We start from the raw sequence: 12,595 nt of genomic DNA, 5'->3' as shown, positions 1-12,595 counted from the left end.
AGTCTGGGGCTTGGAAGCCATGTGAAGATCACACTGTCCATCGCCTATTGAGAACCACTTTCTTCTTTGGCAAAATCACGAATGTGGTTAATAACCCACTAGAGTACAGTGTTGGCTTCCTTTCGCTGCTGGTTTTAAAATAGGGCTGTTTGACCTCTAGCTCAGATTTGGAAGGCCAAGTCTGAACTCGGGTACGTGTGGATGGCTGCCACTTAGTCCCAGTTTTGTCACTATGCCAAGCTCAGAGGTTATCCTGTGCTGAATATAGACTCCTCCTTTGCTGAAAATAGTATGTGCAATAGGGTAGGGAAACATTTTTCTTTCCTAGAAAATCGCTCCTTGCTGCTCTAGGTAGCATCGACTTCTGTGAAACCATCTGTTCCTTCCAGTATAATTTCCAGACTATTAGATTAAACAGTTTCTCCTGACCCACTTTCGGCTTCTGTTTCCTTTCACTGTTCATTAATAAATTGTGTAGCAGAGTTTTCGTGGAGAGCGTGTGTGTATATTTATTTAATTTCAGTTTGGGCAACAGCAATTGTTGGGTGCTGTGAATTTATTTAATTTCCTACCTGTGTTTCATTTTTGTTTCAGTTTCTGTAATTGCTCTGAGTCGGTTGCTTTTTTGTTTTGTTTTGTTTTGTTTTTAAGACTCATGAAAGGAAGTCAGCAGCATGAGTTATGAGTTGAGGTTCTGGTTGGGAGGTGTGCTAAAAACAGACCCTGTTTTTATACTGAAGACGCAGAGTGGTAAGGAAATCGGTTCCCATAAAACATGTCTTACTGCAGATAAATATGCTTTTACAGAGTTTGTGGGGATTTTTAAAGATAAATGAGATAATATGCATGACATGGCTTTAAGCTTTTCTGAGCAAAGCTACCATGTGCGTCTTCAGTATTATTGCTGCTTTTGATAATGCAAGCAAGTCTATTAGTATTAATGTTATTGTTAAATATTCACTAATGGAGGTAATAAGATTAGATTTAAGAGGAAGGAAGGCATTCTTTGCATTCCTTTCTTAATGTAAAAATTCTTCCTGCTCTTTTCCCAGCTAGTCTGAAGCCAGACCAAGAAACAACACTCAGTGTTGTGTGAGGAAAAGCTCAGGTTTGTATGTGTGTGTCTGTGTGCAAGCAGTAAATTTCAGCGACTTAAGTCTGCCTTCAGTGAAATGAAATTTCTTGGTGATGACTGTTATCTGTCAGGGCAAAACCAAATTATTTTTCTGCAGAATTCATAAAAGCAGCGCTGTAGTAGCGGGAATAATTTTTATCAAATTTGGTTAAAATGAAACAGAAAACAAGTTAATGTTCTATGTGTTCTACTAATGTTACTAGCAATATTGCTTCAAAGACTTTTTATAAAGAAGCTTTCTCCAGCACTTTGACCAGATTTCACTGATGCTTCAAAGAAAGGAGGCTTGTTGAATGTTGTCTATGAAATATTTTTGAAAACAGCTCTGGTATGAAAAGGTAGAGGATTCTGGCTTCAAGTTGGATGTCACTGTCATCATGTCTAGAAAGTCATTTGCTCAGTTCTGTGCTTTAGACATATTTCAAGCTGTTCTTTATTTACAGGCCAGATCTTTTGATAAATAAAAATTACATAGGTGATGGGTACCTGCTACACTTACCAGCAGCTGAGATGTTTTCGCGTTTTATTGCATAAACATACTTTTCAGGTACATACATAGGATTTATTAGGAGGAGGATACATTAGTTTGATAGTCTTCTTCTCCAGAGAGGAAGGGGATTATTTCAGTTGGGTATCCCAGGTGTAAATTCAGAATTGTGTAGTAAGCATGAACACAGTATGGCCCAATTTGGAGTGAATGTTGCTTTTGATCCAAGACTGGTAACATATTCCTACGGGAGCTGGCATACTTAGTGGGGTGGACTTTCCTTAATGGAGAAAGCAGTCTTTTCTGATAAACTTATTCAGTAAAATTAATTCATTGGATATTTATTGATTACTTGCTCTTTGTCAGGGCGGGGTCCCTCAGTGTAGGAACCAATGTCTAAAACATTCCATCCAGTTCTACATTATTAATGTCCTACCCCAGGGTCTGGTTTCTCTGGAAACCAGTTCAATGCAGGCACAGCCTGTATAGAGTCTGTGTTTTATCTTGGAAAAGCATCTGCTTTGACTTACCATGATCTGTCTTTGACTTGGTGGGTGCTGCATGGCTGGAGATTTGTCTACTGTGTGGTGGGCACAGGAAGGCCCTGGAGATCTCAGACCAGGTCTGATCCCTGGGCCCACCAGCTGCAGTGTGGGAAAACCCCTGGGTTAGTGCCTCAACCAAACCGGCTTCCTGGAAGTGAGGGACTTGCCTGGGCTGCTCATGCCCACATCCGAGCTTCTGGGGACTTAGTAGATGCATCCAGGATGCCCTGGGTTTTAGTCTGTCATGCCTTTCTTTGTAAGCAATGGTCTGCTTGGCCAGGCTGAGATAAGCTTATGAAAAAAAGTTACTGCTGGTTCTTCCAATAGCCTGGGCTGAGTTAATTCCAGGACCAGGACTAGGGACAGGGGGAAGGGCACTGAGGGTTTTGAGGATTGCCTTGTTTTATTCCCCAAATTGATGGCCCATCTGTTCCTTTTCTTACCGGTGTTTCTTATGAATCTGGAAACTGTAAATTAATTCTTATTTCTACTTGGCAGTACTTACTGTGGACTTTATATAAATGGATTAGACCAAAATAACTAAAATCTAAGGAAAAAAAAACAACGACTAGCTTTTCTCCTAATAGCCTTTACTGTCTTTGCTATAAAGTGAGAATTCAGATGTGGCTTAAGGCAAGCGATGGGGCTAGTGCCCCAGACAGGTGAAGGAACCAAGGTTTTGTTGTTCAAACTGGGAGTAATATGAGTTAAGAGCAAGGTTAACTGAGGTAAAAACAAAAACAAAAACTTTAAACTCAAATTTTATGCTTACTAGTTGCATGATATTAAACAGCATGGTGCACACCCTCCAAGATGGCCTCCAACAACCCTCCTGATGTTTAAGCCTTTGTGTAATCCCCTTCCCTTGAGTGTGGAAGGACCTAATGACTTATTTCTAATGAATATGATACCATAAAAGTAATGGGATGTCACTTCCAAGATCAGGTTACAAAAAGACAGTGGACTCTCTCTTGCTCTCTTCCTCACTTCCTCTGAGTGAAGCCAGCTGCCATTTTGTTAGTTAGCCCAGTGGAGAGACCCACATGGCTAAGAACTTAGAGAGGCCACCTGCTAATAGCCAGTGAGAAATTGGGCCCTTGTCCAGCAGCCCTGGAGGACTTGAGCCCTACAGACGCACAAATGCATGAGCTTGGAAGTAGGTTCTCCCTTAGTGGAACCTTGAGATCCCTTCAGCCCTGGATGATGCCCTGAAGCCACCTCATGATAAGCCTTGAGCCAGAGACACCCAGCAAAACTTCATCTGGATTCCTGACTCACAGAAACTGTGAGGTAATAAATGTTTGTGTTTTAAGCTGCTAAATTTAGGGGTAATTTATTACACATTATTACATAACTAATATAGGCAGTTCATGTGAAAAGCTTTGTCCTGCCAGGATAGGTAGCATTGTAGAGTGGTGGAGAGCACAGACTCTTTGTTTGTTTTTCTTTCTTTCTTTCTTTTTTTAACTTTAAGTCCAAGTTAACGTATAGTATAGTAACGCTTTCAAGAATAGAATTTAGTGATTCATCACTTACAGATAACACCTAGTGCTCATCCCAACAAGTGCCCTCCTTAATGCCCATTGCCCATTTAGCCCATCTCCGCACCCAATGCCCCTCCAGTAACCCTCAGTTTGTTCTCTGTATTTAAGAGTCTTTTATGGCTTGTCTCCCTCTCTGTTTTTATATTATTTTTGCTTCCCCTATGTTCATCTGTTTTGTATCTTTTTTTAAAAAAACTTCTTTTAATGTTTATTTATTTTTGAAAGAAGGAGAGAGAGGGGGGCAGAGTATGAGTGGGGGAGAGGCAGAGAGAAAGAGAGAGAGACAGACAGACAGACAGACAGAATCCAAAGCAGGCTCCAGGCTCTGAGTTGTCAGCACAGAGCCTGACATGGGGCCCAAACGTACGAGCTGTGAGATCATGACCTGAACCAAAGTCGGACACTTAACCAACTGAGCCACCCAGGCACCCCCATCTGTTTGTATCTTAAATTCCACATAGGAGTAAAATTATATGATATTTGTCATTCTGTATTATTTCATTTAGTGTAATGCACTCTAGTTCCATCCACATTGCTGCAAATGGCAAGATTTCATTCTTTATCATCGCTGAGTAATATTCCATTGTGCATATGTGTGTGTGCGTGTGTGTGTGTGTGTGTGTGTGTGTGTGTGTACACCACATCTTCTTTATCCGTTCATCAGTTGATGGACATTTGGGCTCTTTCCATACTTTGGCTATAGTTGATAGAGCACAGACTTCAAATTCCGTTTCTGCCACTTACTAAACTGTGTGACTTTGGGAAAGTCACTTAACCTCTCTGTGCCTCAGTTTCCTCATCTGTAAACAGGAAATGTAATAGTTTTGGATTTCAGATCCTATATTCCAGGAAGACTAGCTTGAAAGAGGTGGAGATGGGTATTAATTGACAGAATCCACAGTTTCTGCCCCAGTGTGCAGAAGGAAGGGGCCATATTGGTGGCTTTTGTGATCTTATACCTCTTAAACTCCCAGATCAGGTGGCTGCCATTTAGCTGAGGCCATTTTTCCAGAGGAAGGGGCAGCCAACACACAGCACCTGAGGGATAGGTGCACAGGTCTGTTAGTCTGGAAGCAAATGATTAGTGTTCATTTTTCTATCCTTGCCCTTTCTTTGATACCATGAGCCATGTCTGTAGCATCTCTCCCGTTTCATGCCATAGGCCCTGTTGAGCAGAGAATATCTATTCTCAAGACTAAATTATATGTTTAAGAAAAGCCTTCTGCTTCGACCACAGTTATTCATTAGCTTGGATGTAAATTGCTAAGCCTGCCTTCGAATTGTGAAAGTCAAGATTTGTGGCATTTAATCATATTGATGAAATGTAAATGCCCTGTGGATACCCTTCCACAAAGCCCTAGCACTTAGATAAGTAAATGACATAGAAGGAGCTGGAAGAGATGGGCATCCAAAGCCCTCTCTTAAATTTGCAAATTGTTCTTTACAGGATTCTAGCATCTGGTCACCCCCATCAGTAGTAATAATGTTTGGCTCCTCCCAAATGTCCCCAGTTCACTGTGGGCTGGTTACTTGTAGATGCAACTAGATTTTTTTTCTCCTTTTTTCTTTTCTCTCTTTCTCTTCCTTTCTTCCTTTCTCTTTTCTCTCTCCCTCCCTACCTCTCCTTCCTTCCTTCCTTCCTTCCTTCCTTCCTTCCTTCCTTCTTTCCACTAGATCCTTCTAATTCAGATACATATTCTAAAAATTAGTATCAAATTTTTTTGTCTGAATAAATAAAAAAATACATATAAATGATACTAGCTGTCCTCAATTTTTGAGAGTTTCTTGTGTCTTCTTGCTGTTTTCATTTTATCTGCTCTCTAGCAGGAAAATAAAATTGCATTCGATTGACATACTCTCCTGCTGGGAACCCAAGATATATTACACCCTTTCTGTGTGTTCCTAGTTGTGATGAAATGGTGGAAAATCCCTGGCAACCTTAAATAAGATAGACACCAGCGATTTATCCAGAATCGGGAAGGAATATAATAATTTACTCATTTTTCCCCATTAAAGAAACACCATAAAAGTTGAGGCAGCTGATGCCATGTGAACACCAGTGTGCTTTAATAGAGACCCATTAATAATTTACCTTAATAGTTTAATAGTTGCTGTTTTTGTGACCAAAAATTTGTTTCAACCCCTGCTTTATGGATGAAAAGTAGGATCAATTAATATTGAGTGATGATAGCCTCCCTGCGGAGAGAAAATGGGAAATCTTGGTGTCGTCATCTGCCTTGCGACTAAGAAATAGCTTTTCTTAATTGTACGGAACAGAGAAACCCAGGGGGATGTAATTCATTTCTCTCCAGCTTGCAATGTAAATTGAAAGTAAAGAAAAATAACCACATACCAGAGTGGGGATGTGAACTCAACTACTAAGTTATGTCTGACTTATAGGATTTGCTGGAAATGAGTGGACAGTTTTTTCCCCCAAGATGGAGCATCTCCTTCCACAATGGCATTGCTCAAGTATCTCTGATATCTCGTGACCAGAGGGTTTCTCTCCGATGGCAGTATGAAGTCTCTTACTGGAAGTCTCTGCTCCCACATCTTCTCCCGGCTTATCCCTTCTTCTCATCTTGTCTCTGCTTAAATTCCACCTTCTCAGAGAGGTCTTCTCTTAGGACTCTGGCTAAAATAGCCACTTCTCTTGCCCCATTCACTTTTATCCTTCACTCCCTGCTTTACGTTCTTCATGGAACGTGCCATCATCTGAATCTGTTTTATTGTTTTGATATTTTTTATGGTATCCCCCAACCATAATGGTAATTTTTTATGGTATACCATAATTTCCACCATAATTTTTTATGGTATCCCTTACACCATAGTGTGAACTCCAGGAGGACCTGACTTCCCTTGTGTATTGCTAAGCCCTCAGAGCCTTGATGCTAAGGGTGCTTGTTAAATGACTGAGTGAGTGAATGAATGATGAGTGTAAAAATTCCATAATGCAAAATAATTTAAAAATTCTTGGACGTGAAAAAAAAATTCTCGGATATGCACACCAGCCTTCTTTTAAGGTATATTCACTTCAGGTAGATGACACAATCTGATCCCCTGAATGTGGATTGGTGCCATTACCCTTATATATTTGTGCCAATAGCCAGAAGTCCCACAATGCAGTCATTCCATGGGTATCATTTTTCTGTAATATGCTCTTATAGAAATGTATATCCTTACAGCAGTGGTCACAATTTCTTATTTGTTCTGTGCCTTTTCCCTTGCTGAATTTTAAACACCTTGAGGATAGAAGCTGTTTCTATCTCATTAACTCTCTATCCTCTGCATCTACCACTGAGCTACATGAAGCTGCTTCTGGGAGTAATGAAAGATGCTGGAGGCTGGAACGAGCTGCTGCCACCAGGAGGAAGTGCCACAAAGAGAAGGAGGCCCCTCCTCCCCTCTCCTGCCAGCTAATCTCCATCTGGAGCCCCCACTGGTAGAACCTAATAGGAACCTAAAAGGCAAGAAGGAATGCCATTTTCAGAGTGCTGGCTCTCAACACATCAGGGTCTAGAAGGGTGGATGGACCTGAGTGACAGTGACCGAATGACCAGCACAGTCTACCCCTTCAGATTCTCGGCATCCAGATGTATTTCTGCGCATTTTTAACTCGACAGGACAACACAACAACTTCGTTTCTGCCTAACAAGACGTAACTGCTCTTCGTACAGTGCTCTTGCTCTTTCCCCAAGAAGGAGAGACACAGTGTCCTTCTCTGGGTGAATGAGTGATTTTTCTACTTCAGTCTGTAAGATACAGAGTGCTCAGATGGGACTGGAGCAGCTAGAAGAGGCTTCGGTGTTGCTCAGACACGGATGCCTTGACTGTTAGGACTTGGCCTCTGCCCTCAGCCAACACTTCACCTGACTGGGGTTTGTCACCTGGTAGAATAATCTAGGAATCTAAATCCTTAGTGGCCTTGAATCCCTGTTGCTTTAGTTTTCCAATATTTATTCTTGGACATGAAGTAACAAAAGGCACTCCAGAGACTGCCTTAGGTTCCATTTTTTGGCAATAATCTAGTTTCCCTTTGGAAATCAGGATCACTTGCCCCAGTACATTTTGGTTCTGTGGCATTCATAATCCAAAATGGCCAAGGGGCAGAGTCACCTGCCAGTTCATTGAAACCATTGCTAAATTGTCTGGTAGAAGTATTCCTTCCTTGAGAACCATGACCTTCACACCAGCAGCGCCAAGAGTTGTATGGCCAGGAAGCAAAAAAATCTATTAGGAAGAGGAGCCATTCCTTCTCCCACCCCTTGGTTGTTACAATGAAGTAGAACTGATTTTGCTTACATTCCTTGTCCTGAGAGAGTGAACTCCCAACTTGTCAGGACGTTGTCTCCCCATCTGGTTCCACAGGGAATGTTGGGCCAATAATTGGTGCTTTTTTTTTTTTTTTTTTTTTTTAATTTCAAATCATGTAAAGATTTTTCCAAACATAGTGGTGGCTCAGGCTCTTTCAACTTCAACTGTGCATTTCATGGTGAATCAGTGGTTTAAAAATTGCATTGGATAGAAGCCTATTTTTTTGGCCACGTCTCCTTGAGTGCTTTAAAGAGGCCATCAGATGCCCAAAGATGTCCAGTCCATTGTTCCCAGTATCACTTATCACCATGGGACTGGCTGTCTTTCTGGGGGTGTGCTGGCATCTTTCTCATGGCCCCAGGGCCATGTTTATCTTGGAGGGAGGAGGGAGAATAGCAGCAGCATTAACTAATTAGTCAACAGCTATTTATCAGTCCATCCCCCCTGCACATCAGGGAATAGTGCTGGTTGGGTGATTAAAAGCAGGGACTTTGGTGGGCACAGATCTGGGGTGAGGCCAGAAGACCTGGTGGGAGACCTGTCTCATTTACTCTGTGACCTCGAGTAAGTTACTCAGCACCTCTGGGTCTCAGTTTCTTATCTGTAAAATGGCAATGTATTTCTCCTAAGTTGTTGGAATTGAATGAAGTCATCAGGCATGGCATTAGGTAGGCCCATAGATAAGACTCAGTAAATGGTATTATACCAGATGCAAGGAAGAGTCAATGAAGAATCATGTCCCTGAGGGCCTGACAGGATTTACTGCCCAAGACATGAATGATTTAAATGATTCTTTGGACCTTCATTCCCTCATTTGAAAAATGAAGTTGTTTGTCCTAACTGATCCTTCTCCAAGGTCCCATCCACTGCTGGGATGCTGACAGACAGTGGTTCACTGCACTGAGTGAGTAACTATGAGATACAACGGTGTGGAATGCGGCACAACCCAGGGCGTGAGGATCATAGGCATCAGTTGAGGAGAGGCCGGGGTTCACAAGGGTGAGGGCAGCCCTGAGGCCCAGGGTGATATCCCCGGAGGACAGGGCAAGATAGAGAAAAGTGGGGTGACTTTGAGGAAAAGCTCCCCCTCAGAGGTTGAAGGCAACTGGGTTGGGGGAAATAGTGGTGCTTCATATTAATAGAGGGATTACAGAAGAATGCAAAGTGCTTTTGTGGCTCTTACCTTATTTAATCATTTGATAATACAGAACTCTGGGTCTTACAAGGTTTATCTGTAGATGGGATAAGAAGAAAATCAGTTTGTTGAAATTTGGTACCTTGCAGCACCTCCGGTGACCTGGTGTCACGGCATCTGGCCCAACTTTGGAGCTGAGGTAGGTTGCTCTGGCCAACAGTGTTGTAGTGGGTTGTGCTAAAGGAATAGACAAGGTAATTGCATTCTGAAAATCTTATGTGTGTGCACTCACACACAATAGGAACTAGGTGTTAGCAATGAGGACATTTATCACCAACAGTGATTTTCTAACAGCATTTAGAGGGGAGAGGAGGCTCTCAGATCACCCCACCCAAGTGTGACCCTGGGCAGATGAAGGAACTGAGACCAACCTGGTGGCATGCCAGCCCCTGGAAGAACCCAGATTTCTTGGTGACTCCCAGTCTCACCATGGCCCCAGATTGGCCACATACCCCACCTTTTCATCGTTTAACATTGTGTTAATCAGTTCGGGTTCAGATGTCCCCTCCTGTGTTGTTAGGGAACCAACTAAAGACCTGCGAAGATCATTACATGTTGAGACAAAGTCTGCCTCTTTCAAACAGGAAATCACGTTCTCCTGGATTTGGAAACATAACAGAATGGCTGCCTTGCTGAGGTTCTACGCCTCAGTCAGGCCAGGGGTTCCTTGTAATTCCAGAACATTCGAGCTGTTCTCTCATGGATGCCTCCTGGCCAGTCTTCCCACATACATCTGTCAGAAGCTATAACCGCTGGGCTTCTCCATGTTCTCCCTTCTGTCTCTTGCCTCAGTTGTTTGACGGGGGTCTTGTTCTGAGACATTTTTTAAGGTTCTAGTTTCTTCTCCTCATCAAATGAGGCGCAGGACGTTGGCTCATAGCTCAGATTTGTATCTACCTGTGTAGATGATCTTTGTTGCTCTTATATAGCCAGTGTTTAATGAATTCCCGTGTCTCATTTCTCAAACTCTGTCCTCTGTCACAGGAAGGAGAGCTCTGTGGGGAGAGACACGTCATCTCTCTCAGTGGCTCCGCACCCTAACACTTACTTTTTTAAAGGCAAAATCCCAAATTTCATAAGGTTATAACACTTCTTATGTCATTCAGGCAAAGAAATGTGACTTTCCCTCCTAAACTAGGCAGTTGTTTTTTTATGGCTTAATGCTTTGTCAGCTGTTAGGGAAATGAAAAGGGACAGAAAAGAAAAACAGCAAATACAAGAAACATAAGCAAGAGGTGCTTGGTTCTCCCACACCCACGCCATCTTCCACAGCTGCACAGAGACCCTGTATAAAGATGCTGTTGGTGGGTATGTGTCCGGTGAATTCTGAGGCTCTGTGGGGGTGCTGATGAAAATGGTTGGAAAAAAAAAAAAAAATAAGGCACTCACGTAAATCTCCCAGGGTCACCTTTTAAAAAGAATGGCGCCTTTCTAAACCACATCTTAAGACATTTCAAATTTAAAGGAATAAAAGAAAATTTGAAATTAAAATACTCTAATTTTTAGACAGTGTGAGATGGCAGACTTGTACTTCTTATGTATTTTGCTCATTTTGTAAAACTTTAGGAACTTGGAATAACCAATTTACAGTACATTTGTACCTAACAAAAAAAGACCTTTGATAAAGAAGTGACTTTAAAAAGAGGGACGGCTCTGGGCTCTACTCCCAGGTCTGTAACTGATCAGCTGGGCAGTGCTGGTCCAGCCACCTCCCCTCTCTCACCTCCTGTTTATTCTACACTTGACTATGTACCATGTCACCACATAGGCCTTGAATGTGAATTTGCACACCAATCCTGCAAGGCAGGTACTATTGTAATTGACATTTTCCAATAGGAAACTCAGGTGCAAAGCACCTGGGTAAATCATTGAAGGAGACATGGATTTTGTGTCGTGAGGCTGGGATTTGAGCCCAGGCTGCCTGACATCCAAGTAAGTAACCTCTATACATACTGCCCCCTCCGTCTGCATAAAATCAGCTATGACATGTGGCCCAATCTTGCTTTTTAAAATGATTTAAGTTGTTATATGGGCATCATAGGGCTTGATTTATGATAACACATTATTATTTGACTTGTTATATATTTATAAAGAGGGTTTTCACCAGAAATTTAGTTCTTGAATATCACTTGTTCCTAGAGGAAAGGTAAAGCATATTTTAAAAACTTGCTTTATTGTGTGGTTTGAGGGAATAGACGAGAAAAGTGGGAAGTACCTGTATTTTTATTTTGTAGGTGTAGCATATGTGAAGCTTTTCAAAGCACTGTTTGCTCACCTCACCTTATTTTAGCTTTAAATAGCTCTGTGAGGTAGGTTGGACAGATATTGAGTGTAGTTATAAAAGTTGCTTTTAAAATCCTTGTCTGGGGGCGCCTGGGTGGCTCAGTTGGTTGAGCATCTGACTTCGGCTCAGGTCATGATCTCACAGCTCTGTGAGTTCAAGCCCCGCTTCGGGCTCTGTGCTGATGGCTCAGAGCCTGGAGCCTGCTTCGGATTCTGTGTCTCCCTCTCTCTCTGCCCCTAACCCACTCACATTCTGTCTCTGTCTCTCTCAAAAATAAACAAACATTAAAAAAATTTTTTTAATAAAAAAATAAAAAATAAATAAAATCCTTGTCTGTAAATTTTTACTTCCATGTCAACTTGGGATTGGTATTCACTGATCATCATTTTTCTTGAGAATGAGTCACATTTTAGATCACATTTTGGAATGATTTTTAGATGATATCCTGGACATTATGACTGTCATGTTGTGGAGACTCTGGGTTCTGTTACATTCCTTTGGTGACAGTTGATTGTTTGTTTGTTGTTTGTTTGCTTGTTTTAGCAGGCCATTTCCTTGATTTGACTCTAATTGCAAACTACCTCCCTTGCGTGGCTCAATCTCAGCCCGGCTAGTTGGAGAGTACTTTATGCATGGTTCAGGGGTCAGCCAGAGATTTGGACAGAGTTTACACACATTATTTGAGGCACCTCATCTCTGGTTTGTCTCTTTTCTGGGACCTCCCCCCCCCCCCCGCCTTTTCCAGCAGCTGAAGTTGCCTGGATTCTGTTTGTCCAAGCCAGTAATACTGTAGGTTCCTGCCTGAGCTTTAGCCTCCTCTGTGGTGCAGACCAGGACTTGCTCTTAGGCAGAGAGCCATACGTAAACTTAGTAAGTTTAGTACCTTTCTTCTAAGTGTTGACTCTGCTTCAGTGTGGCTACTTGCCTTGGCACATTCTCCAGTGCCCTCAGATAGTTTTGTTTTGGTTTTTGTGCAGAGCCTATAGTTGTCATCTGCAGGAGAATCAGTCTTATAGGAGCTTCCTCAGCCACAGAAGTAGGGCTGGAAGGAAAAATATTAACATTCCTATTTTATAGACGGACAAGTGAAA

General features: G+C 42.1%; 1 protein-coding gene and 1 long non-coding RNA gene across 6 annotated transcripts in view; both read left to right on the top strand.

The window, feature by feature from the left end:
• Nucleotides 1-12,595, top strand: part of RFTN1 (raftlin, lipid raft linker 1) — a 207,719-nt gene that overhangs the window by 31,500 nt on the left and 163,624 nt on the right. The window lies entirely within an intron of this gene.
• LOC123611606 lies at nt 686-8,161 on the top strand. 2 transcript variants are annotated; one of them, XR_006718758.1, is made up of 3 exons: nt 686-750; nt 1,053-3,457; nt 6,965-8,161. It is a non-coding gene; the product is annotated as an uncharacterized LOC123611606 (long non-coding RNA). The 2 variants fall into 2 exon arrangements; XR_006718757.1 differs by having other exon boundaries at nt 692-3,457.

The sequence above is a fragment of the Leopardus geoffroyi genome, chromosome C2, assembly GCF_018350155.1.
Source record: "Leopardus geoffroyi isolate Oge1 chromosome C2, O.geoffroyi_Oge1_pat1.0, whole genome shotgun sequence".
NCBI classification, from domain to species: domain Eukaryota; kingdom Metazoa; phylum Chordata; class Mammalia; order Carnivora; family Felidae; genus Leopardus; species Leopardus geoffroyi.
This window is presented reverse-complemented; position numbering and strand designations above follow the sequence as displayed.